The 26,426-nt window shown below is 45.5% G+C and overlaps 1 protein-coding gene across 2 annotated transcripts in view; it reads right to left on the bottom strand.

The window, feature by feature from the left end:
* The window catches only part of LOC123767894 (hook microtubule tethering protein), a 269,532-nt gene that overhangs the window by 126,759 nt on the left and 116,347 nt on the right, over positions 1–26,426 (bottom strand). The gene's annotated exons all lie outside the window — the stretch shown is intronic.

Raw genomic sequence — 26,426 nt, 5'->3', positions numbered from 1 at the left:
CGGGCCGCAGGGACACTAAAAAGCCCCGAAATCATCTCAAGATAACCTCAAGATAGGCTCTACCAACCTTACTGTTTCACCCGTAGGTGTGTGTGTGGGGCTCTTCCTGGTGATACATGCAATAGCCAGTGGAAATTTCACTTTGTCTTGGGTCTTAAAAGTGTCTTAAGAGTCCTCGGTATATTCCTGCCTCAGGACAGCTCACAGGTAATCCAAGATGGCAGTCTACTCCCTCTAGGTAAGCTCCTTAAGAACACGTGTAGTGGCTAACTCATCTGTTCTGCCATGCATCAGGGGACCAATATGGGCGATTGGGAATCCATTATAGACTGACAGATTCCATCACTGATGACTGTATGATATCTGTGCCTTGCTGCTGACATGCATGATGGCCACTACACAGAGACCTTAAGCATCTGTTTTGAATTGTTTGATGCCTTGTCTGCAGGTTTTAGTTCTCAGGACACTCACGCCATGTTTGCTGGTTGTATACCTGCTTGATGGGGATCTGGGAGATGTATACCTGCTTGATGGGGTTCTGGGTGTTGTATACCTGCATGATGGGGTTCTGGGAGTTGTATACCTGCTTGGTGGGGTTCACGGAGTTGTTCTACTCCCCAGAAGTATATCCCCCTGTATCTTCCCCCCCCCCCCTGTATCTTCCCCCTGTATATCTTCCCTGTATCTTCTTATTTTATCAGTAATACCGTTACTGAAAGGTATTGACCGAACGTTCCTTCACGTGAGATATTTCGTCTGGGAGCATCACCTGCATTAATATCAATGGTCAACAATGTGTCAAAAGCTGTCTGCCTCAGTGATGAAGGGAGCCGCTTACCGTGCATTTTGACACGCTGAATTCAAAAATAATTAGTGGGATATCAAATATATATGAGTGGAATTGGGTGGTTATAAATAGGAGCTGCCCCGTATGGGCCAATAGGCCTTCTGCAGTTACCTTTGTTCTTATGTTCTTATAATTAAAATGGCTGATTAGTTATTTTTGTATGTGTAATTGTGAAAAAAAAACTTGATTCAACAGGTGGTGGATGCTCAACTTTCTCTCCCAGGCTACAATGATAAATTGTGTTTTATATATATATATATTTTCTACCACAGACGTGGCCATATATTTACAATGCTAATCAACATATTTACATTTTTCCCCTGTCCTCCGTGGACAGGGTTAGTGATCTGTTAAACATATAGTTCAGTGATTTATTGAACATTCAACCACAGAAGGTGGGTGATTTTAATATGCTAATCTACATACAGATATACATAAAGACGGATTTACGTCTGTCCTACATAAACAGTGTTCGAAATATATTTGTACATAATGTCCTTAATGTGCGTTTACAAAGGTGAAAGACAATTGTGACCAAGATGGGGTGACAGTATCTTAAGAACATAAGAACATAAGAACAAAGGTAACTGCAGAAGGCCTATTGGCCCATACGAGGCAGCTCCTATTCTATAACCACCCAATCCCACTCATATACATGTCCAACCCGTGCTTGAAACAATCGAGGGACCCCACCTCCACAATGTTACGCGGCAATTGGTTCCACAAATCAACAACCCTGTTACTGAACCAGTATTTACCCAAGTCTTTCCTAAATCTAAACTTATCCAATTTATATCCATTGTTTCGTGTTCTGTCCTGTGTTGATACTTTTAATACCCTATTAATATCCCCCCGGTTATGTCCATTCATCCACTTGTAAACCTCTATCATGTCACCCCTAACTCTTCGCCTTTCCAGTGAATGCAACTTAAGCTTTGTTAATCTTTCTTCATATGAAAGATTTCTAATTTGGGGAATTAACTTAGTCATCCTACGCTGGACACGTTCAAGTGAATTTATATCCATTCTATAATATGGCGACCAAAACTGAACTGCATAATCTAAATGGGGCCTAACTAGAGCAAGATATAGCTTGAGAACCACACCAGGTGTCTTGTTACTAACGCTGCGATTAATAAATCCAAGTGTCCGATTTGCCTTATTACGAACATTTATGCATTGATCCTTTTGTTTTAAATTCTTACTAATCATAACTCCCAGATCCCTTTCGCAATCCGACTTCGCAATCACAACACCATCTAGCTCGTATCTTGTAACTCTATCATCATTACCTAACCTCAGAACTTTACATTTATCAGCATTAAACTGCATCTGCCAATCCTTTGACCATTTCAAAACCCTATCTAGATCAACTTGAAGTGATAGTGAGTCCTCCTCCGAATTAATTTCCCTACCGATTTTCGTATCATCGGCAAATTTGCAAATGTTGCTACTCAAACCTGAATCTAAATCATTTATATATATTATAAACAACAGAGGTCCCAGGACAGAGCCTTGAGGCACTCCACTTACAACATTTTCCCACTCTGACTTGATTCCATTTATACTAACTCTCTGTTTCCTTTGGTATAGCCATGCCCTAATCCAGCTTAATATAGCACCCCCAATACCATGAGACTCTATTTTTTTAATCAGTCTTTCATGTGGCACTGTATCAAAAGCTTTGCTAAAGTCAAGGTATACAACATCGCAATCCTTACCACTATCAACTGCCTCAACAATGCTAGAATAAAAAGATAACAAATTTGTTAAACATGAACGGCCATTTATAAAACCATGTTGCGACTCAATTATTAATTTATGTTTTTCAAGATGAAGACGAATTTTATTTGCTATTATAGATTCGAGTAACTTTCCCACAATAGACGTTAGGCTAATTGGTCGATAGTTAGACGCAAGTGATCTATCTCCTTTCTTAAAAACTGGTATCACATTAGCAACTTTCCAAAACTCTGGCACTCTGCCTGACTCTATTGATTTATTAAATATGGTTGACAGTGGGTCACAAAGCTCCTCTTTGCATTCTTTAAGCACCCTAGCAAACACTTCATCCGGCCCTGGGGATTTGTTTGGTTTGAGTTTTACTATTTGTTTAAGAACATCCTCCCTGGTAACTGCTAAACTCGTCAACCTGTCCTCGTCCCCACCCACATAGACTTGTTCGGCTGAAGGCATATTGTTAAGTTCCTCTTTAGTAAATACAGATACAAAATATTTATTAAAAATACTACTCATCTCTTCATCACTATCTGTTATTTGACCTGTCTCAGTTTTTAATGGACCTATCCTTTCCCTAGTCTTAGTACGATATAACTGAAAAAACCCTTTAGGATTTGTCTTTGCTTGCCCTGCTATGCGAACTTCATAGTTTCTTTTTGCTTTCCTTATCTCTTTTTTAGCATTTCTAACCAGTTGTACGAATTCCTTGTTCTAAAGTGACCTCCCCATTTTTAATCCTTTTGTACCAAGCTCTCTTTTTACCTATAAGGTTCTTCAAATTCTTTGTTATCCACTTTGGGTCATTAGTATTCGATCTATTCAATTTGTATGGTATACTACGTTCCTGTGCTTTGTTTAGAATATTCTTAAATAAGTTATATATTGAATCCACATCGAAATCCCCATTTAAGTCACCTATCGCTGGGTTCATGTCTCGCTCCAAGACCGGCCCACACCCCATACCCAAGCCTTTCCAATCAATTTGACCCAAAAAATTTCTTAGGCTATTAAAATCAGCTTTTCGAAAATCTGGCACTTTAACAGAATTTTCTCCTACTGGTCTATTCCATTCTATGCTAAATCTGATTTCTTTGTGATCACTGCTCCCTAGCTCACTCCCTATTACGATGTCATTAATTTGCGTTTCCCTGTTAGTTAACACTAAATCTAAAATATTATTTTCCCGTGTTGGTTCCTTAATGTGTTGCGTAAGAAAGCAATCGTCAATTAATTCTAGAAAATCTTCTGCTTCACTATTCCCTGTTTTGTTCAACCAGTTTATTCCGCTAAAATTAAAGTCACCCATGACATAAATACTGTTAGATCTAGATGCTCTAGATATTTCATCCCATAGATGCTTTGCTTCCATTCTGTCTAAATTTGGTGGCCTATATATTACTCCTATTATAATATTATTAGCTTTTTCGTTTAATTCAATCCAAATAGTTTCTGTGTGTGGCTCTGTTTTGATTCCCTCTTTGAGACTACATTTCAAATTATCCCTAACATATATGGCTACTCCACCTCCTCGTCTAATATATCTATCTGTGTGAAATAGTTTAAATCCATATATTTGATATTCAGCTAATAGTTCTCTATTTTCTACATTCATCCACGTTTCGGTAAGTGCAATAATATCTATTTTTTCTGTGCAGACAAGAGCATTTAATTCGTTAATTTTATTTCTTAGACTTCTACTGTTAGTGTAATATACCCTAAGTGAATTGTTATTTTGCGGACCTTCTCTTTCCCTGATCGTTTTGCCAATTCCTTTCTCCCACAAACACATACTTTTATTACCTCCTTCCTCCAAATCAATTCCCATACCTCTATCTACTAACAGTTTAAACCCAAACAAACACCTCTAACCACTTCTTCTAGCGAGTTCGCAACAGCAACAACCCCAGCTCTCGATAGATGCACCCCATCACGAGCATACATTTCATTTCTTCCATAGAAGTGTTCCCAGTTGTCTATGAAAGATATTGCATTTGATTTGCAATATCTTTCCAGCCGGCAATTGACACCAAGTGCCCTCGATATCCATTCATTTCCCACTCCCTTTCTTGGAAGAATGCCACATATGATCGGGATTCCTCCCTTGCTCCTAACTAACTCTATGGCTGTTTTATACCTCTGAATCAGTTCCTCACTCCTGACTCGACCAACATCATTTCCTCCCACGCTAATGCAAATAATGGGATTGTTCCCATTACCAGCCATAATATCATTCATGTTGTTTATAATATCACCAATGCCAGCTCCGGGATAGCAAACCCTTAACCTGTTCCCCCTATCTCTAGCACAAAACGTTCTATCCAAATACCTTATCTGGGAATCTCCCACAACTAATGTTTGCTTAGGTACTTCCTTTACTTTCTGAGGGGCCTGCGCTTCCTTTCTCTTCGTTGCTTTCCCTTTTGCGCGATCCACAGTCTCTCCACAGCACTCGTCCTCCAAAACGTCAAATGAATTTGAAGTTGCTATGGCGTTTGAAGGCGGCTTTATCAAAGTCTTCTTAAGGCCCCTGTCTTTCGCAACTCTCCAAGACGAGGTCCCTTTACTGCTGGTCTCCTCCTTCGTTACTTCTCGTTGTTTTTTAAGCTGACGCACCTCCTCCCGCAGAGAGTCCAACTCTGTCCTCAGGGCTCCCACTAGAGTCACCAGGTCCTTCACTACAACTTCCATATTGCTATGATAATATAACAACACTCAGGAGCTCCGGTTAACACAACCTCTCACTGTGACGAATTATCTTAAGACATAATGGGAATCTCTCACACGACTATCCCACTCACAAAGAAAACGGCAGAACTTTGTATATCCACCCCGCAGACCCGTCACAAGGAGGTGGATACACTGTGTATATCCACCCCGCAGGCCCTTCACAAGGAGGTGGATACACTGTGTATATCCACCCCGCAGACCCGTCACAAGGAGGTGGATACACTGTGTATATCCACCCCGCAAACCCGTCACAAGGAGGTGGATACACTGTGTATATCCACCCCGCAGACCCGTCACAAGGAGGTGGATACACTGTGTATATCCACCCCGCAGGCCCGTCACAAGGAGGTGGATACACTGTATATACACTGTGTATATCCACCCCACAGACCCGTCACAAGAAGATAGATACCCTGTGTATATCCACCTGTGTGTTTATACACTGTGTATAAAGTATATCTATGTATAGATATATATAGGTACAGATATGTATAATGTATATCTGTGTATAGACCTGTATATCTGTGTTTCCTGATACACCATTACTGTCTTGACCTTTATCTTAAATGAGGTACATTGAATACCTGGTTGGTTGATACCTGGTTGATGGGGTTTTGGGAATACTCAACGGAAAATAATATCCCCCCAAAAGCCTCATAATTCCGCTCTCAACCACAAAACTCATATTTCCTCCCCCCCCCCCTCCCCCTTCCCTCACACCCTCCCCTCTCTCCTTGGCCACCACAATGCCTCCTACCTCCACTCTCCTCACCACCTCACCAATAACCAGTCGCAGCCTCCTGCAAAAATGTGAGGGGGTGAGGTGCCGTGGGGTAGGTGGGGGGGAGGGGGGTGTAAACCTGTGAGTCACACCAGGTTAAACCTCACCCCCCCCCCCCCCCTCACCACCCTCATGACGCAATTGAAAAGTAAAGGACCTCTCCTCACGCTCTGTTCCTTCTCCTTCCACTGTCTTGTAACATTCCTTTCTTGGGGAAGACGAAGAGGAACAGGAGGGGGGGGGGGGGGTTAAAGAAGGTCGTGGAGGCGGAATAGAGGGACGGGTAGGGGGGGGGTAGGGAAGGGAACTATCTGGGGAAAGCCCCCAAGGCATTACGACTATATAGCACTGGGAAGGAGGGTCAGGATAAGGATTTGGGATGGGACGGGGGGGAAAGGAATGGTGCCCAACCACTTGGACGGTCGGGGATTGAACGCCGATCTGCATGAAGCGAGACCGTCCAGGGAGCCGGTCGGCCGAGCGGACAGCAGGCTGGACCTGTGATCCTGTGGTCCCGGGTTCGATCCCAGGCGCCGGTGAGAAACATTGGGCAGAGTTTCTTTCACCCTATGCCCCTGTTACCTAGCAGTAAAATAGGTACCTGGGTGTTAGTCAGCTGTCACGGGCTGCTTCCTGGGGGTGGAGGTCTGGTCAAGGACCGGGCCGCGGGGACACTAAAAAGCCCCGAAATCATCTCAAGATAACCTCAAGATAAGCCCAAGTGGAGGGGGGGGGAGCAAGGGAGGGCAAGTTCTGACAAGCAACATCTGTGCACAGTCTGATAAACTGGAGTTTATGGCCAGAAAAACACACTTCACTCTGACACAAATACTATGAGACAAAATACCCCCGAGCACCACTGAGTAAGGTGGTGAAAGGTGGGCCCTCAACCCCACACTCCCCGGTGACGCAAGTGTTGGGCTGGATGCTCCCCGGTTACCTTGAGGTGCTTCCGGGGCTTAGCGTCCCCGCGGCCCGGTCGTCGACCAGGCCTCCTGGTTGCTGGACTGGTCAACCAGGCTGTTGGACGCGGCTGCTCGCAGCCTGACGTATGAGTCACAGCCTGGTTGATCAGGTATCCTTTGGAGGTGTTTGTCAAGTTCTCTCTTGAACACTGTGAGGGGTCTGCCACCTCTGCCGGTAACGCAAGTGTTGGGCTGGATGCTTGTGAGAGTTTGGTCCACCAGGCTGTTGCTTCGAACGGCCCGCAGGTCCACATACCCACCACAGCCCAGTTGGTCCGGCACTCCTTGGAGGAATAAATCTAGTTTCCTCTTGAAGATGTCCACGGTTGTTCCGGCAATATTTCTTATAGTCGCTGGGAGGACGTTGAACAACCGCGGACCTCTGATGTTTATACAGTGTTCTCTGATTGTACCTATGACACCTCTGCTCTTCAATGGTTCTATTCTGCATTTTCTTCCATATCGTTCACTCCAGTACGTTGTTATTTTACTGTGTAGATTTGGTACTTGGCCCTCCAGTATCTTCCAGGTGTATATTATTTGATATCTCTCTCGTCTTCTTTCTAGTGAGTACATTTGGAGGGCTTTGAGACGATCCCAATAATATAGGTGCTTTATTGCGTCTATGCGTGCCGTATATGTTCTCTGTATTCCCTCTATTTCAGCAATCTCTCCTGCTCTGAAGGGGGAAGTGAGTACTGAGCAGTACTCGAGACGGGACAACACTAGTGACTTGAAGAGTACAACCATTGTGATGGGATCCCTGGATTTGAAAGTTATCGTAATCCATCCTATCATTTATCTGGCTGCCGCAATATTTGCTTGGTTATGCTCCCTAAACGTTAGGTCGTCGGACATCATTATTCCCAAATCCTTGATATGCTATTTTCCTACTATGGGCACTCCTATAGCTGAGTGCAACTTACCTATTGCACCTGAGTGCATGGGCACTTTCCTGCTATAGGTGAGTGCAACTAGGTGAGAATAAGCGCACACACAAGTGATGTGTGTGTGATGTGTGTATAGGCAAACTCGTCACAGTAACGAGTTACAGTTATTGCGTCACACACACACACACACACACACACACACACACACACACACACACACAATAAGGTCAGCGAAGCCACAGAAGGTCTCACCGTGGCTAACAAGCTGCACAAGTCCTGCCAGAGACGCGAGCCAAGATCTTCACTCCTCAGTACCCAACACAATAAGCGACGCTGCCAAACACCCGGAAAATGGATAATGGCATAATGATTCCCAAGAAAGAAAAGTGACTTGTGTTAAACTACAAAACAATACCACTGACGTGTTGACCAAGCAAGGTATTGACCAAGCAAGGTATTGACCAAGCAAGGTATTGACCAAGCAAGGTATTGACCAAGCAAGGTATTGACCAAGCAAGGTATTGACCAAGCAAGCAAGAGCCAATATTACCTACAGATACGCCCAACACTTGCACACTAAAATTTGCAAGAAAGAACAATATGAATTTATAAAACTAAATTTGCCTAACACGTGTAAGAGATCTCCAATAGGATGAAACGAGAGATTAGGGGGGAAATATAGCCAGAATATAGTGGCAGTAAGTCTTTGATGACCAGACCACACACTAGAAGTTGTGTGTGTGTGTGTGTGTGTGTGTGTGTGTGTGTGTGTGTGTGTGTGTGTGTGTGTGTGTGTGTATATGTATGGGTATAAAGTATATATGGAAGCTGATCAGAATTGCATTTCACCTTTGTGAATGTACATTAATGACACTATGTAAAATACACATCTAACACTTTATGTAGGGCATACGTAAATCTGTGTATCTATGTATTTACGTATGTAGGTTAGCTTAGCATTTTAAAAGCACCGAATCACCTTCTGTGGTTGAGTGTTCAATAAACCCTTGAACTATATGTTTAACACTTCTCTAACCCTGTCCATGGAGGACAGAAGAAAATGTATATATGCTGGTTAGCATTGTAAATGTGTGGCCACGTCTGTGGTAGAAAAAAAAACTAGAAGTTGAAGGGACGACGACGTTTCGGTCCGTCCTGGACCATTCTCAAGTCGATTGTGGCCTTTGATATTTCCACCAGGAGACTTAAGAGACTCGGGAGTTTCTCAGGAGACAGTGAGAAATGCAGGAATACAAGAGTTACTGATGCCCTAGGGTGATGCTCCCTAGGGCCCGTTCTCTTCCTAATAACGCACTGTGTACCCAAGTGACGTGGCGGAGGGTACACATGCCTGGGGTAAAGTGTCCTTTGATAATGCCAAACTCTTAAGGAAAGCGACATGTTTGGATGGCGCGCGCGCACGCCGGTATCCAAAGGGCTCCTGGCATCTTGCAAACAACACTGTAGATACATATAGATGTACATTAACAGGGAGAGAGAATGTGTAAGTTGTGGTAGGGGTGGTTGCTGGGGGTGGGGATGAGTGCAGGTTAATAGCAGGTTAATAGTTAATAGTGGTAGTCGTGGTGGGAAATGTACAGCTGTGATTTGATGTGGTTGGTATGGAGGTATGTGGTTGCTGACTGTATTCACCTAGTTGTGCTTGCGGGAGTTGAGCTCTGCTCTTTCGGCCCGCTTCTTTAACTGTCAATCAACTGTTACTAACTACTATTTTTTCCCCCCACACCACACACACACACCCCAGGAAGCAGCCCGTGACAGCTGACTAACACCCAGGTACCTATTTACTGCTAGGTAACAGGGGCATTAGGGTAAAAGAATCTCTACCCATTGTTTCTCGCCGGCGCCCGGGATCGAACCCGGGACCACAGGATCACAAGTCCAGCGTGCTGTCCGCTCAGTCACCGGCCCCCGTGCCCACACTGTGGGCATGTATGATTGATGATGTGTGTGTGTGTGTGTATGGTATGCTGGTTGTATGGTTGGTGGATGGTTGGTGGATGTTGGGGGGGGGTGCATGGGTGGACTGGATGGAGGTGCGAATGGGCCTGGGTGGCTCGGTGCATGTGTGCGCTGGGTGAGTGTGATGGATGCATGTATGGATAGGTGGTGTGTGCGTAGGAGTACCCACCTAGTTGTGCTTGCGGGGGTTGAGCTTTGGCTCTGTGGTGGCGCCTCTCAACCGTCAATAAACAGATGTACCCATTCCTGGGCCTACTGGGCGTACGGGTCGGGGACCCAGAAGATGGAGCTGGTCCCGGGGCAACACGATGGGGGAGTGTGAGAGCGAGAGGTGTACACAGGAAACGTTGATCACTGTACCATCATTCATGCAGCTCATCAAGGACGTACGCCGGGGTGACGGTGTGACGGGGCTCATCACGCCCATGCCTCCACCTCCCTCCAGCATAACCTTCACCACCTCAATCACACAACACCACCACCTCAACATTTGACTCACAAAAAGAGTCTTGACTCTTCATTACTCCCTTGACCCAACAGCTGTGAAAACTTCAATTTCACTCCACCAAGGTTTTTCACCCAACTCTATCTCTCCATATCTATCCCTTTATTTATATATATATATATATATATATATATATATATATATATATATATATATATATATATATATATATATATATATATATATATATATATATCAAGAGGCCCCGAAGTGCGTTAGATTGTCCAGACGGAAGTGCAGTAGAGTAAGTACAGTACATTAGACTAAACACATTTTTTTTTTGAGATATATACGAGAGTTGTTACATTCTTGTACAGCCACTAGTACGCGTAGCGTTTCGGGCAAGTCCCTGGAATACGATCCCCGCCGCGAAGAATCGTTTTTTTCATCCAAGTACACATTTTACTGTTGCGTTAAACAGAGGCTACAGTTAAGGAATTGCGCCCAGTAAATCCTCCCCGGCCAGGATACGAACCCATGACATAGCGCTCGCGGAACGCCAGGCGAGTGTCTTACCACTACACCACGGAGACCACAGGGCATTATGGGCAGGACTTACAGATGTCCGGAGGCCGGTTCCGAAGTCGGCTCCAGATTCCGGCATCCGGACACCCAACCCAAACGAGTCTTCAAATCAATTGTAAATACCACAGACATAAGGCAAACCCGCCATGCTACCTTGAATGTTAACATCAGACCTCAACGGTAAGAGAATTAAACGAGTCACCGGCAATAGGTGTCCGATTTTCAACGCATGGAAATAACTAAGTCACTAACCAATATGAAAACATCACTCGAAAGTACTGGTACACCCCTACACTGCCAGATCTTAACACTCAGAGATACCAGATAATCGCGCCGCCAAACCTTGGGATACCTGGCGCCCGTCTCGGCCAAACCCAACACTACTCCGGACACCCGCGGGGGCGACATCCGGGTGCCAGGGCTGTTATTCTATTGCTGTTAGAATATTAATTCATAATACACATGGTTATACCGACGAAATTCCATTACAAATGGGAGATGTCTCGGTGTCTGGAGACCGGCGATATTCCCAGAACTTGACTTCCTGACCAGTCAATCTCCCGCCGATTCCGTTGTGATGTCTTCGTCAACACTGCATGCGTTATAGTGGCAACTTTATGCTATAACTTATAGTTCTAGTGTCACTTTATAGAACCACCACCATTTTAGTGTCACTTTATAGAACCACCACCATTTTAGTGTCACTTTATAGAACCACCACCATTTTAGTGTCACTTTATAGAACCACCACCATTTTAGTGTCACTTTATAGAACCACCACCATTTTAGTGTCACTTTATAGAACCACCACCATTCTAGTGTCACTTCATAGAACCACCACCATTCTAGTGTCACTTCATAGAACAACCTTGTGTTGGTTCCGAGGATCAACATCTCAGGGCCCCTGTTTCTGACGAGGCCTCTTGGATGGTGAGGTGAATTAGGCTGTAAGGCGCAGCTGCTCCCCCCTGCCTGACGTATGCTCACACTCCGCATGATCCGATATTCTATAGAGATGTTTATCAACTTCTATTTTCAACACCGGGAAAAGTGTGACAAGTTATGCGCCTTATGTTCAGTATGTGTTGAAAACTGTTGGTCGCTTATGATGATAGAATTGTCTCTCAAGAGTACCTATTGCACCTCTGCTTTACAACAGGGGTATTCTGCACATCCTGCCATGCCTCCTGGTCTCATGTGGAGTTTATTTCCGGGTGCAGATTTGGCACCAGTTATATAAATATTTTCCAAGAGTAAATTATGTATCTCTCCCGCTTGCGGTCTAGTGAATACAGATTTAAGCATATGAATAGGTTCCAATAATTTAGATTGTTTCATTGAGTGGATTCTAACAGTAAAGGATCTCTGCACGCTCTCCAGGTCAGCAATTTCTCCAGCTCTGAAAGGGACTGTCATTGTGCAGCAGTACTCCACTCTAGAGAGCACTAGCGTCTTTAAAAGTATCATTTCTTATAGCACTTTTTGTTTGAAAGGTTCTCATTATTCAACCTGTCACTTTTCTTCCAGATGTGGCAGCTACTTAATTGTGCTCTCTAAAAGTAAGGTCTTCCAACATGATTACTCCCAAGTCTGTTATACAGTTTTTGATCTCAATCGTGAGCTTTGACTTCGTTTTATGTGTGGTTACCGTTTTATTATATACATTTATCCACGGTACGCGAGCCGGAATTTACCTTCATTAAATACATTTTATGTGGTGCAATAAAAGACCTGATTTACAGTTTGGAGGTTTACCGTGTCCTGTGTATTATCTGCCAACGATACCAACGTTATCTACAATGGATGACACAATACGATAAGTTTGAGTCGTTGTCCTTGTCTGACACCAGGATGAGTACGAGCAGCGGAACAATGACAACCCTGGGGGCCAGGTCTTCACGGTGGATCATCCGGCCTTTACTTTATTGACTGTAACATCTGCCTTCTGTTCGGTAGGAAATTAAGGATTGATCTTCCTACTTGGGCAGTAATTCCTTTTATGTGCAATATTACCACTTGTCGAGAACTTTCGCGAAATTTGTGGGTTATCTTGAGATTCTTGAGGTTATCTTGAGATGATTTCGGGGCTTTAGTGTTCCCGCGGCCCGGTCCTCGACCAGGCCTCCACCCCCATGAAGCAGCCCGTGACAGTTGACTAACACCCAGGTACCTATTTTACTGCTAGGTAACAGGGGCATAGGGTGAAAGAAACTCTGCCCATTGTTTCTCGCCGACGCCTGGGATCGAACCCGGGACCACAGGATCACAAATCCAGCGTGCTGTCAGCTCGGCCGACGGGCTCCCCTCCCCTCTCCCCACCGGGTGTATTACACCAGCGTTTTGTTGGTCTTCCACGGCATCTAAGACCATGGCATAGTGGTCTAGTAACTGTGGGAGGCAGGAGCGTCCTGTTCTGAACCCGTGTTGTCCGGGGTTATGTACACACTCTGATTCTCTTTTGAGATCTTGCTTCTTAGCAATCCTTCAACGATTGTTATGGTATATAATGTTAGTGCTATCAGTCCATAATGGTATACCTGTGCCTTATTTCTTCCTATATGGAGTGGTGCTCTCTCTTCTGCATCAAGTATATCGGAGATAACACCAGCATCTTGGCTCCATGTTAAAGGCCTGTTGTTGTTTTTTTTTGTAATTCTTGATGAATAGAATTCCAGGAGTCTGGGCCTAGTACAGAGTGCAGGGGCATGCTGTCTATGACTGCTTCAAAGTCCGGTGGAGTTAGGGCAACATCTGATATGTGGTTCATGTTGGTGTCACATTCATGAAGAATTCATTTGAATTCTTGGTCTTCAGTGTGTTCAGGGGTTAACTGATAACATAATTGTACTGAAGCCTCAATATTGCACTAATTTCTTTCTCATCCGAGACATTCCATCTCCCTTACGCAGAGGCCTAATGCTAGATGTAGTCTCTTGTTCTCCTTTTAACATAACAAAAAAAGTATTTTGAGCAACTATTTCACTAATGGCGTTTTGCTCTCTCATTCTTCTGGGTTTTATCAGATTCTTGCAGCTGTAGCTCAATCGTTCCTGTTCCTCTACATAGAAGAGCAAAAAGAGTGAAGAGCGAACAACATTAGCAGTCTCCGTGGTGTAGTGGTGAGACACTCGCCTGGCGTTCCGCGAGCGCTTTGTCATGGGTTCATATCCTGGCCGGGGAGGATTTACTGGACGCAAATCCTTAACTGAAGCCTCTGTTTAACTCAACAGTAAAATGTGTACTTGGTTGTAACAACGATTCTTCGCGGCGGGGATCGTATTCCAGGGACCTGCCCGAAACGCTACGCGTACTAGTGGCTCTACAAGAATGTAACAACTCTTGTATATATGTCAACATAGAAGAGCATGTTGTTCAGGGAATAGAGTGGGTCGCTCCAGTTATTATATGATTCGTTTTCTTTGCCTATAGAGGGAACGCCGTTCTTGTTCTAATTTACATCTTTACCTCATTTTTGTCTTAGTGGTATGTGGCTAGAGCATATTCCCCTCCCCTGGGAGGCCAGGGGAGGCCAAGGGAGGGGAGGCCAGGGGGAGGGGAGGCCAGGGGGAGGGGAGGCCAGGGGATGGGAGGCCAAGGGGAGGGGAGGGGAGGCCAGGGGATGGGAGGCCAGGGGAAGGGGAGGCCAAGGGAAGGGGAGGCCAGGGGAAGGGGAGGCCAGGGGAAGGGGAGGCCAGGGGAAGGGGAGGCCAGGGGAAGGGGAGGCCAGGGGAAGGGGAGGCCTTGAAGGGCAGGCCTTGAAGGGGAGGCCAAGGGAAGGGGAGGCCAGGGGAAGGGGAGGCCAGGGGAAGGGGAGGGGGAGGCCAGGGGGAGGACAGGGGAAGGGGGAGGCTAGGGGAGGGGGAGGCCAGGGGAGGGGGAGGCCAGGGGAGGGGGAGGCCAGGGGAGGGGGAGGCCAGGGGAAGGGGAGGCCAGGGGAAGGGGAGGCCAGGGAGGGGAGGGAGGCCAGGGGAAGGGGAGGGAGGCCAGGGGAAGGGGAGGGGAGGGAGGCCAGGGAATGGGAGGCCAGGGGAGGGGGAGGCCAGGGAAGGGGGAGGCCAGGGGAGGGGGAGGCCAGGGGAGGGGGAGGCCAGGGAAGGGAGAGGCCAGGGAAGGGAGAGGCCAGGGAAGGGGAGGGGGAGGCCGGGTAAGATGACTCCGTATAAGGTTAGGGCAAGTGAGCCGGCGCCAAATATAGTAGGGTACAAATAAGGGTTAGGTGTGATGAGATGGCGCCGGATAAGGTGGGGGCCAGGTGTGCCCAGCCAGGCACAGGTAAACTGCACGACCCCCCCCCCCCATTCTCCCCACCTTATATGGCTCCCCACACACACACTGCCCGCCCCCACCTCCCCCCATTCTTCACTACGCAAGGCACCACCACCACAGTAGTTCACTGGTAGCTCCAGTAACCACCTGGTGCACCACCACAGTAGTTCACGGGTAGCTCCAGTAACCTCCTGGTGCACCACCACAGTAGTTCACGGGTAGCTCCAGTAACCTCCTGGTGCACCACCACAGTAGTTCACGGGTAGCTCCAGTAACCTCCTGGTGCACCACCACAGTAGTTCACGGGTAGCTCCAGTAACCTCCTGGTGCACCACCACCACCACAGTAGTTCACGGGTAGCTCCAGTAACCTCCTGGTGCACCACCACAGTAGTTCACGGGTAGCTCCAGTAACCTCCTGGTGCACCACCACCACCTGAAGACTGTGAGAGAGAGAGACGAAGAACATTTCAGAGAGCCACAATAAAGTATAGAGCAATAATGGCGTCTTGCTGGGCCGCCAGCCAACTGTGGAGGGCGCGAGAAGGAGAGGCTAACGGGGCGCGGGCAGCCATCCACCGCCTCTCACTCCAGCCTCCGTGATAGTGCGTGTATTTAAATAACACGTAGAAATATATATTCAGACGATAACGGAACAACGGGTTATGCGAAAGCGTGTGAGAAAGGTCAGTGTCTATATGGTCTCGTGGAGCTTTATGGGGGAACACAAGCATACAACCCAGCCAACACACACACACAGTTTCAAATGTAGATTTGATAGAGCCCAGTAGGCTCAAGAATCTGTACACCAGTTGAGAGGCGGGACCAAACAGCCGAAACTCAACCCCCGCAAGGGCAATTAGGCTAGTATACACACGGACCGGGAGCAGGTACGTAGCGAGGGGAATCGTGGTTGCTTTCCAGAACTTTGCTGTCGCCAGGCTTGTCTGGTACTGCTGCCCTGAGCTGTAAGGCTCTTGCTGGCTGGTCAGCCATTCATTAACCATGTCTAGTTCCCTCTCGACAAAAATAATACGCGTCATCGACGGGGGATTTTCAGAGAAAAGGCAATAAGCCGTGTCCTCGCCGCGGGGCTTTTCGGAGAAGCCCGTTAAGCCAGGTTCTTGGCCACCTCTTCCCCCCCCCCCCAACTCTTTTGGGGGTTTGGGGGGGGGAGGTCACTCCACCCGGTTTGGGCAGGGTACTTAAGGAGCTACCTCTGAAAACTTCCATAGACACATTCACGGGAAACATCTCCCGTCACGCTGGGTGCAGTCGCACCTCTACAGATCTCCAGTATCACCTCTTGATACTGGTAATGGCTCAAAAGGGCCACCACTTACGGGCTATTCATGCCCGTGCCACCTTTTGTGGTGGCTTAATCTTTATCAATCATCAATCAATCAAACCACTAGGAGCTATCCCTAGTCTCAGCCTGGGACAGGTACTCTCTCTCTCCTCTCGCTTAAAACTAAATTAAGTAACCTTTCTGAAATACCAGCCCTTGTTCACCACCACCACGCTTTAATCTATATTGATTGATTGATGAAGATTAAGCCACCCAAGAGGTGGCTTAACGGACCGAAACGTCGTCGTCCCTTCAACTTCTAGTGTGTGGTCTGGTCAACAGTATCCCAGGTTATTTGTCGACCTACATCAGGTTTCACACTTTACCACAATAAACTTCTCAAATTCTAACACAGTGAAGTCAGAGGTCACTCCCTTCAGTACCTGCAATCTTACCTCATTTTTTTTCTACCACAGACGTGGCCACACATTTACAATGCTAACCAGCATATATATATTTTCTTCTGTCCTCCATGAACAGGGTTAGAGATGTGTTAAACATATAGTTCAAGGGTTTATTGAACAATCAACCACAGAAGGTGATTCGGTGCTTTTAAAATGCTAAGCTAACCTACATACGTAAGTACATAGATACACATATTTATGTATACCCTACATAAAGTGTTCGATGTGTCTTTTACATAGTGTCATTAATGTGCATTTACAAAGGTGAAATGTAATTCTGATCAGCTTCCATATATACTTTATACACATATATACACACACACACACACATACGTACATATACATATATACATACATATATACACACACTCTACACTCGTAGAGCATCTGGAGAGAAATAACTTTGTAACGCACCACCAACATGGGTTCAGAGATGGTAAATCGTGCCTCACAGGTTTAATAGAATTTTATGACCAGGCAACGAAAATTAGGCAGGAAAGAGAAGGGTGGGCCGACTGCATTTTCCTGGATTGCCAAAAAGCCTTCGACACAGTACCCCATAAAAGGCTGTTAAAAAAGTTGGAGCAACAGGCAGGAGTAAAAGGGAAGGTGCTCCAGTGGATAAGGGAGTACTTAAGCAACAGGAAACAGCGAGTAACGGTGAGGGGGAAGACATCAGAGTGGCGAGATGTCACCAGCGGAGTCCCACAGGGCTCAGTACTTGGACCCATCCTGTTTCTTATATATGTGAACGATCTTCCAGAGGGTATAGACTCATTCCTCTCGATGTTTGCTGATGATGCAAAACTTATGAGAAGAATCAAGACGGATGAAGATAGACAGAGACTACAGGATGACCTGGATAAACTGGAGGAATGGTCTAGAAAATGGCTGCTGAAGTTCAACTCGGGAAAGTGTAAGGTGATGAAATTAGTCGAAGGGAGCAGGAGGCTGAACACAAGGTATCATCTGGGAGGGGAAATCCTGCAAGAATCAAATAGAGAGAAGGATCTGGGGGTTGATATCACACCGAACCTGTCCCCAGAGGCCCACATCAAAAGAATATCATCAGCGGCATATGCTAGACTGGCCAACATAAGAACTGCCTTCAGAAACTTGTGTAAGGAATCTTTCAGAACCCTGTATACCACTTATGTAAGACCAATCCTGGAGTATGCAGCTCCAGCCTGGAGTCCATACCTAGTTAAACACAAGACAAAGTTAGAGAAGATTCAGCGGTATGCCACCAGGCTCGTCCCGGAACTGAGAGGATTGAGCTACGAGGAAAGGCTAAAGGAGCTGAACCCCTCATCCCTGGAAAACAGAAGAGTAAGGGGAGACATGATAACCACCTACAAAATTCTCAGTGGAATTGACAGGGTGGACAAAGACAAACTCTTCAGCACGGGTGGGACACGAACAAGGGGACACAGGTGGAAACTTAGTACCCAGATGAGCCACAGAGACGTTAGAAAGAATTTTTTCAGTGTCAGAGTAGTTAATAAATGGAATGCACTAGGAAGTGATGTGGTGGAGGCTGACTCCATACACAGTTTCAAATATAGATATGATAGAGCCCAGTAGGCTCAGGAATCTGTACACCAGTTGATTGACAGTTGAGAGGCGGGACCAAAGAGCCAAAGCTCAACCCCCGCAAGCACAATTAGGTGAGTACAATTAGGTGAGTACACATGCATTCACATACATTTGTCTCTTTTACTCTGACAGGGTGAGATAGCTGATAGAGAAACTAGTGTGCAATTAAGCACTTAATCACTGAAGATGATGAAGGTGTTTTTACAAGCTCAGGTTATATAGTTACATCACATACATACATTGTATAATTGATACATTACATGGTTAATCTTGGGTACAAGTTCAATATATCATCAAGTGTTCCAGTACTCATATAGTAATTACAGAGTTCAGCATACCTTAGCCCAGGAGGGCGAAAGTCAGTCAATATGGGACATTCTACAATATAATGTTCAAGAGAGTGCATGTTTTCTCTTTCACAGTGAGAGGCAGTAGTATGTTTCTGGGAACGATGCTACTTCTCCCACTCTGCCAATTAACACTAGCGTCCCACAGGGACATACTTGACACAGCTTTCATTTTCATCCATGCTGACCATTTATTCTAAATGACACAGTGAAAACTTAACTAAATAAAGACCATTTGTGGCTGACTGCTAACAAGCTTCCCCTTAACATCGAAAACACTTTTTACATATTGTTTGGTAACTCTGCCTTAGTAGGGCCTTGTAGCCTGGTGGATAGCGCGCAGGACTCGTAATTCTGTGGCGCGGGTTCGATTCCCGCACGAGGCAGAAACAAATGGGCAAAGTTTCTTTCACCCTGAATGCCCCTGTTACCTAGCAGTAAATAGGTACCTGGGAGTTAGTCAGCTGTCACGGGCTGCTTAATGGGGGTGGAGGCCTGGTCGAGGACCGGGCCGCGGGGACACTAAAGCCCCGAAATCATCTCAAGATAACCTCAAGATAGTAACTCTGAAATTATTCGCTCTTTTATCCATATCTTTCCCGGAGTATCTGTGCATATGGATCGACCAACCTTAATTACCTCCCACCCTTAATTACTCGACATAAATCAGCAATTAGAACAATAAACTCCAGTCCCAGACAACTCGGCTCCCCTTACTGAAACTGAACATGTTGAGGTTATCTTGAGATATCTTGAGGTTATCTTGAGATGATTTCAGGGCTTTTAGTGTCCCCGCGGCCCGGTCCTCGACCAGGCCTCCACCCTCAGGAAGCATCCCGTGACAGCTGACTAACACCCAGGTACCTATTTTACTGCCAGGTAACAGGGGCATAGGGTGAAAGAAACTTTGCCCATTGTTTCTCGCCGGCGCCTGGGATCGAACCCAGGACTACAGGATCAGAAGTCCAGCGTGCTGTCCGCTCGGCCGACCGGCTCCCCGATTATCAAGTCTCTGCACATATTCTCAAGAGTTCTCTATATTAATAAAACTCTGAACAACAAAGCAAATCCTGACCTTAAGCGCTTCCTAGAGAGCTGTTACAGATCTCTCAGTCACCCTATGCCCCTGTTACCTAGCAGTAAAATAGGTACCTGGGTGTTAGTCAGTTGTCACGGGCTGCTTCCTAGGGGTGGAGGCCTAGTCGAGGACCGGGCCGCGGGGACACTAAAAATCCCCGGAATCATCAAGATAACCTCAAGATAATCACCACACGAGGAACAACTTACTATCACGTAACTAATTTCACTTATTTCCCCTCGTAACAATATATGTTTATGTTACTGTTAACTATAATTTTATTTACTAAAACGTTATATCCTTTTTCATTGTCACCTTTTTCATTTTTCATTGATATATGTCTTTGTGAATACTGCGTTCCCGAGTGCATGGAAATGTTGTCAATTACCCTTCACAGTCCATGGAGGCCACATGAAAAAATGTATATATGATGTTAGCATTGTAAATGTGTGGTTACGTCTGTGGTAGAAAATAATAATAATAATAATAATAAAAATTCAGTCTTCTGTGTTCGTGTTAATATCAGTTATATTATCAGAGGTTTGGATATCGTTCAGTGAGAGTGGGAGATGTGATAATTCTCTCGTCTCTATTCTATAGGCTACACTTTGGGTGCTTTGTGACAGTCTAATAATCTGGGATCTCTGGAAACCTTCAGTCTTGGCCACCTCCCGCGTCTTGAGACAGGACGCGGGAACTGGCCAGTATTCCAAGCTACAAAACCCGTGTTATAAGACAGTAGGTCCACTAGAGTGACATTCCTTGTACTGAAGGCTTTTACAATCCACCCAGTCATTTTCTTCATTGATGTCAAGTTTTATTTATATTCATTAAACCAGTTAAACATTAAAGTTGGGACATCATTCCCCCCTGCCCCCACTTATTTTTGCTTTTTTAATCTGGAGGGCACGACTTCCGCGACTTGTTTACAGGCTAAGAGTTCTTCTAACAGTTCATCTGATGCTTCACCATGTTAGCGTTTCCTTGATCACGATTCACTAATTGATTTACAACCATGTTCAAAGTCTACTGTATTTTGTGTTGTGTCCTGAAAACAGAACGAGTTTATTTCTTCACAACCAAGTTCTTGAAATTTGTCACTGTCGAATGTTTCCCGTAGGCGATTGCAAGACTTTTTTCTGTTCTGATGTGTTTGTGGTTTTCCGTGTTTTCTACCGAAACAATTTTGTTTGTAAATGGTTTAGTTTTTATGAATGAAGCGAGAGCGTGTTGTGAGTGGTTTGGTATAAATGTTGAAGTGCGTCAAGGCTGCCTAACGCCCCCAAGGTTGTTCCATGTATGGTCAGGGTCGCCATACATGCCACGGCTCAAGGCGAGTAGTAGTCGTAGTAGTAGTAGGGAGGGGCGTAACGTTAGCACACTGCAGGCTTGACTTGTCAGAGTTTGAACAAATCCACAAGAGCCGTGACGAGAAATCGAACCTCGTGGATTTGTTCATTTGATGCATCACGGTATTGTGATACCTGGTTGATACCTGGTTGATGGGGTTCTGGGAGTTCTTCTACTCCCCAAGCCCGGCCCGAGGCCAGGCTCGACTTGTGAGAGTTTGGTCCACCAGGCTGTTGCTTGGAGCGGCCCGCAGGCCCACATACCCACTACAGCCCGGTTGGTCCGGCAATATTTCTTATAGTCGCTGGGAGGACGTTGAACAACCGCGGACCTCTGATGTTTATACAGTGTTCTCTGATTGTGCCTATGGCACCTCTGCTCTTCACTGGTTCTATTCTGCATTTTCTTCCATATCGTTCACTCCAGTACGTTGTTATTTTACTGTGTAGATTTGGTACTTGGCCCTCCAGTATCTTCCAGGTGTATATTAAGTGTATATTATTGAGCGTGCGATAAATGTTCCAAACTGGCATATCTTTGTTACACACCCAGAGAGAAAATGGCATTCTCGCAGACCTTTAGTTGTATTCCCACCCGCACAAGCAACGTGAAGCCTACTGTTACACACACAACGGGTAATACCTGTTGGTTGTTTAAGGTGCTTCTTGCAATGACTACAATTTCGGTTGCTTGCGTCCATGTTGTTTATGGGGAGTCGGGTGTCTATGGTGGGAGACTAACTACCCAGTTGTTAGCCACCAACACCAGTAGCCTCTAAGTATGCTTTGTTGTTATTGGTGTGTGTACAGTTAGTTCTTGTTGTTATCTACGGGTGCACTTGGTTAATATTACCTGTACATATTCAGTTGGTATATCCAATTTGTTGGCTGTATCTAAAACAATGCTTAGCTTAGTGGTGTTATCTTATGACGTCAGGTCCTTCTCTGATTATCATATAACGTCATTCCCTGATTACCATATGACGTCATATCCTTGTCATAAAAATGACGTCAAGTCTAGGCAGGATTGAGGGGGGGGGGAGGGTGCCACTTTCATTATATTTCATATCCTTTTCCTACTTGTGTTTAATTACCTGTGACGTCATATTAAGTGAGAGACGATTAAGTATTTAAAGACAATTAGTTTCGATTGTGGCTTAAGTCTTACTACAATGCCATAGTGGTTGAATCATTAAGCAATCACCCGTGGCGCAGTGGTAACACACTCGCCCCACGCCTCATGAGCGATTTGACCTGGGTTCGTAGCCTCTCCGGAGAGGATCGACTAGGCGCCAATCCTTAACTGTACGCCTCTGTTCACCCAGCAGTGAATGGGTACCTGGTTGGTAAACGACTTGGCGGGTCGTATTCCGGGGAAAATTAAGATTAAGGACCTGCCCGAGACGTTGTGTGCGCTAGTGGCTGTACAAGACTGTAGACGATGGGTCACAATAACGTGGCTCAAGATATAAAGACTATATCCCACAACTTAAGATGATGAGACGAAGATGTTTCGCTCCGTCTTGCACCTTTATCATGTCGATTGTGTCTACAAGATTCTTAGATCTCTTGTAGTGTGTGTATTATATATATATATATATATATATATATATATATATATATATATATATATATATATATATATATATATATATATTTATATATATATATATATATATATATATATTTATATATATATATATATATATATATATATATATATATATACACACACACATATATATATAAACACACACCCATACACAAGTAACCTGTACTACTGCTGCTGCTGTTTAAGATTTAGCTACTCAAAACGAAATGTTCATGTTTCACGGGCTATAGTGAACACGTAACTGAGTTCGGTTATTCACGATAACCTTGTTACTGTGATATTTGGGTCAAACTTTTAAATGGAGGTGAGGTTTCCTCCTTTAAGGAAAAGGAGGAAACCCCACCTAGGAGGAGGAAATAGTGCACTTAAATAGGAGGAAACCTATTTAAGCGCACTAGTTTTAGTCTTGTTTTAATAACATTAGCTTGGTGATGGATGTACAACCACAGTGTTTACTAGTGTGTCCCTTTCTTCACCTGCTTTTCTAATCACTGTAGTCGCTGTGGATTTTCCATCTAATGGAGCTGCTGTCGTTGGATTAATGTTAAGTTTCATGCTCAGGGCTTCACATTGCAGTAAGTAATGCAATGCCCCTGTATGTGTTCTCCAGATATGACACCTACATCCTTTCTCAGGGTACTATATACACTGTTCTGACCAGGGATACTTTCTATACAAGGTAACGTCCGAAAATTTGTTTTTTAATACACTTACATATACATTGAGTGTTTTCTTCACGTTCATATGATATTTACTTGATTTTCCTGAGGGGCCACTAACCCCTAGTGGCCTCGAAGAGGACAGGAAGTCAGTGGCTTGTCAAAGGGCCCCCCCTATTTGCCTTTATGATCTTTTCCATGTAGATTTTAAAACTCAACATAGTTTTGGCATTTACGGCTTGGGTGGGTAGGCCGTTCCATGGGTTTATAACGCTGGGGGTGAAAAAGCTTGTGTTCCCAGTCCTACATTGCGGCTTGTTGAGCTTGAAACCGTTGCTCCTCGTGTATGTTACACCTGACCTTTGGAAGAAATAGTCCAACATCCTCTAACTTGTTCAGTATTTTAAAAGTTTCAATGAGATCCGCCCTGTCATATCTGGTTTACATTGTTGTTAGTCCTGTGGCCTTCATCCGTTCCTTTTATGAGTTATGATATTTGATGATCGTGGCAAGGTTTTGTGGCACTGTTGTCGTGCACAAAGTGGCGAGAGACCTTTAACTATTTACCACAATGTTCAGTAACAATCACAGTATGTGTTATTTTCCCATCAATGTCCTATACAGTATAATGTCACTTACCATTGTTTCGTCTCTATTACGCAAATGTCAGGAGATGTTAAATAATACTGGAGGGGCGGGGGCAAACACGGCTCCCTCCCTCCCTATATTGACCAAGCAAAGTTCTTGTTATCGAGCCCCGCTCCTGTGCCAGGTAAGTCCACTACGGGCTCACCATAGCCCGTGCTACTTGGAACTTGTTCCGAGTAGGTGAATCTATAACAACAACGACAACAACAACGCGGGGCAACACCTATCCTCCTGCTTATGCTGTACCTATAACAACATTGAAAAGTTCGTGTTAGACTTGTACCATCTACTGTAGTGCAGATTATGCTACCTTATTATACTACATAATATTAGGTTTTGATTTTAGTTTGCCACATATATAAAGTTTACAATATTCTGTACTTTTGTTTGTAGTATCATTATTAAGTTCGCTTTTGTAGTAAATGTTGCTGAGCGTGTAGGTGGGAGATTGAGCAAGATGGGGGGGGGGTGAGGGGCGTTAATACCTCCACATATTCCTACCAAACAGGGAATGAACAAATCCACAAGGGCCGTGACGAAGATTCGAACCTGCGTCCGAGAGCATCCCAGACGCTGCCTTAATCGCCTGAGCTACGACATGGTCAAAAGGAGTTGCAACCGAAGTTCTACTGAACTTACTGGATCCTGCAGCCTCTCCGAGGCACACAAACCAGGGTTTCAAACCCCATGAGGGAGAATGACCCCCCCTAGTCCTTCCACGCTCAGCAAATGACACCCAATGTAAGCAAGACTCCAACCACCACTTCAAACACACTACCCCCCCCCCCCCCATTATTCCAATTACCCTACAGAATTATAACGTTGGAAGAGAAAAGGGGGGGGGGGTGATGGTTGGGGGATAGAGGGTGGGGGTGATGGTTGGGGGGATAGAGTAGGGGGGGTGATGGTTGGGGGGATAGAGGGAGAGGGGGGGGGGGGGGGGGGAATATTACCCACTTCTGCCTCGCGCCGAAACAAAATAACGTCATTATAGTTTTTCAGATCTCGTGTGGGATGATATCTTGCCTATCATTCCCTGGAGTAACCAGATAACATCAACATTAACCCCCCGCTCCACCGTGTAACCACACATCACTCGTAGCTTTCTTTACCCCTTTAGTATAATCAAATCCCCGTTAATAAGAGCAGCAGCAGCCACGGTGTGGCGTCACCACCTACCTGCTGCAGGGTCCACGCCGCCCCCAACAGGCATCACCATCTTCTGTAATGTATGTATGTATGTATGTATGTATGTATGTATGTATGTATGTATGTATGTATGTATATGTGTGTGTGTGTGTGTGTCTGTCTGTCTCTGTCTCTCTCTCTCTCTCTGGCTGTCTCTCTCTCTGGCTGTCTCTCTCTCTCTGGCTGTCTCTCTCTCTCTGGCTGTCTCTCTCTCTCTGGCTGTCTCTCTCTCTCTGGCTGTCTCTCTCTCTCTGGCTGTCTCTCTCTCTCTGGCTGTCTCTCTCTCTCTGGCTGTCTCTCTCTCTCTGGCTGTCTCTCTCTCTCTGGCTGTCTCTCTCTCTCTGGCTGTCTCTCTCTCTCTGGCTGTCTCTCTCTCTCTGGCTGTCTCTCTCTCTCTGGCTGTCTCTCTCTCTCTGGCTGTCTCTCTCTCTCTGGCTGTCTCTCTCTCTCTGGCTGTCTCTCTCTCTCTGGCTGTCTCTCTCTCTCTGGCTGTCTCTCTCTCTCTGGCTGTCTCTCTCTCTCTGGCTGTCTCTCTCTCTCTGGCTGTCTCTCTCTCTCTGGCTGTCTCTCTCTCTCTGGCTGTCTCTCTCTCTCTGGCTGTCTCTCTCTCTCTGGCTGTCTCTCTCTCTCTGGCTGTCTCTCTCTCTCTGGCTGTCTCTCTCTCTCTGGCTGTCTCTCTCTCTCTGGCTGTCTCTCTCTCTCTGGCTGTCTCTCTCTCTCTGGCTGTCTCTCTCTCTCTGGCTGTCTCTCTCTCTCTGGCTGTCTCTCTCTCTCTGGCTGTCTCTCTCTCTCTGGCTGTCTCTCTCTCTCTGGCTGTCTCTCTCTCTCTGGCTGTCTCTCTCTCTCTGGCTGTCTCTCTCTCTCTGGCTGTCTCTCTCTCTGGCTGTCTCTCTCTCTCTGGCTGTCTCTCTCTCTGGCTGTCTCTCTCTCTCTGGCTGTCTCTCTCTCTCTGGCTGTCTCTCTCTCTGG

Source organism: Procambarus clarkii, chromosome 58 (assembly GCF_040958095.1).
Source record: "Procambarus clarkii isolate CNS0578487 chromosome 58, FALCON_Pclarkii_2.0, whole genome shotgun sequence".
Classification (NCBI taxonomy): domain Eukaryota; kingdom Metazoa; phylum Arthropoda; class Malacostraca; order Decapoda; family Cambaridae; genus Procambarus; species Procambarus clarkii.
This window is presented reverse-complemented; position numbering and strand designations above follow the sequence as displayed.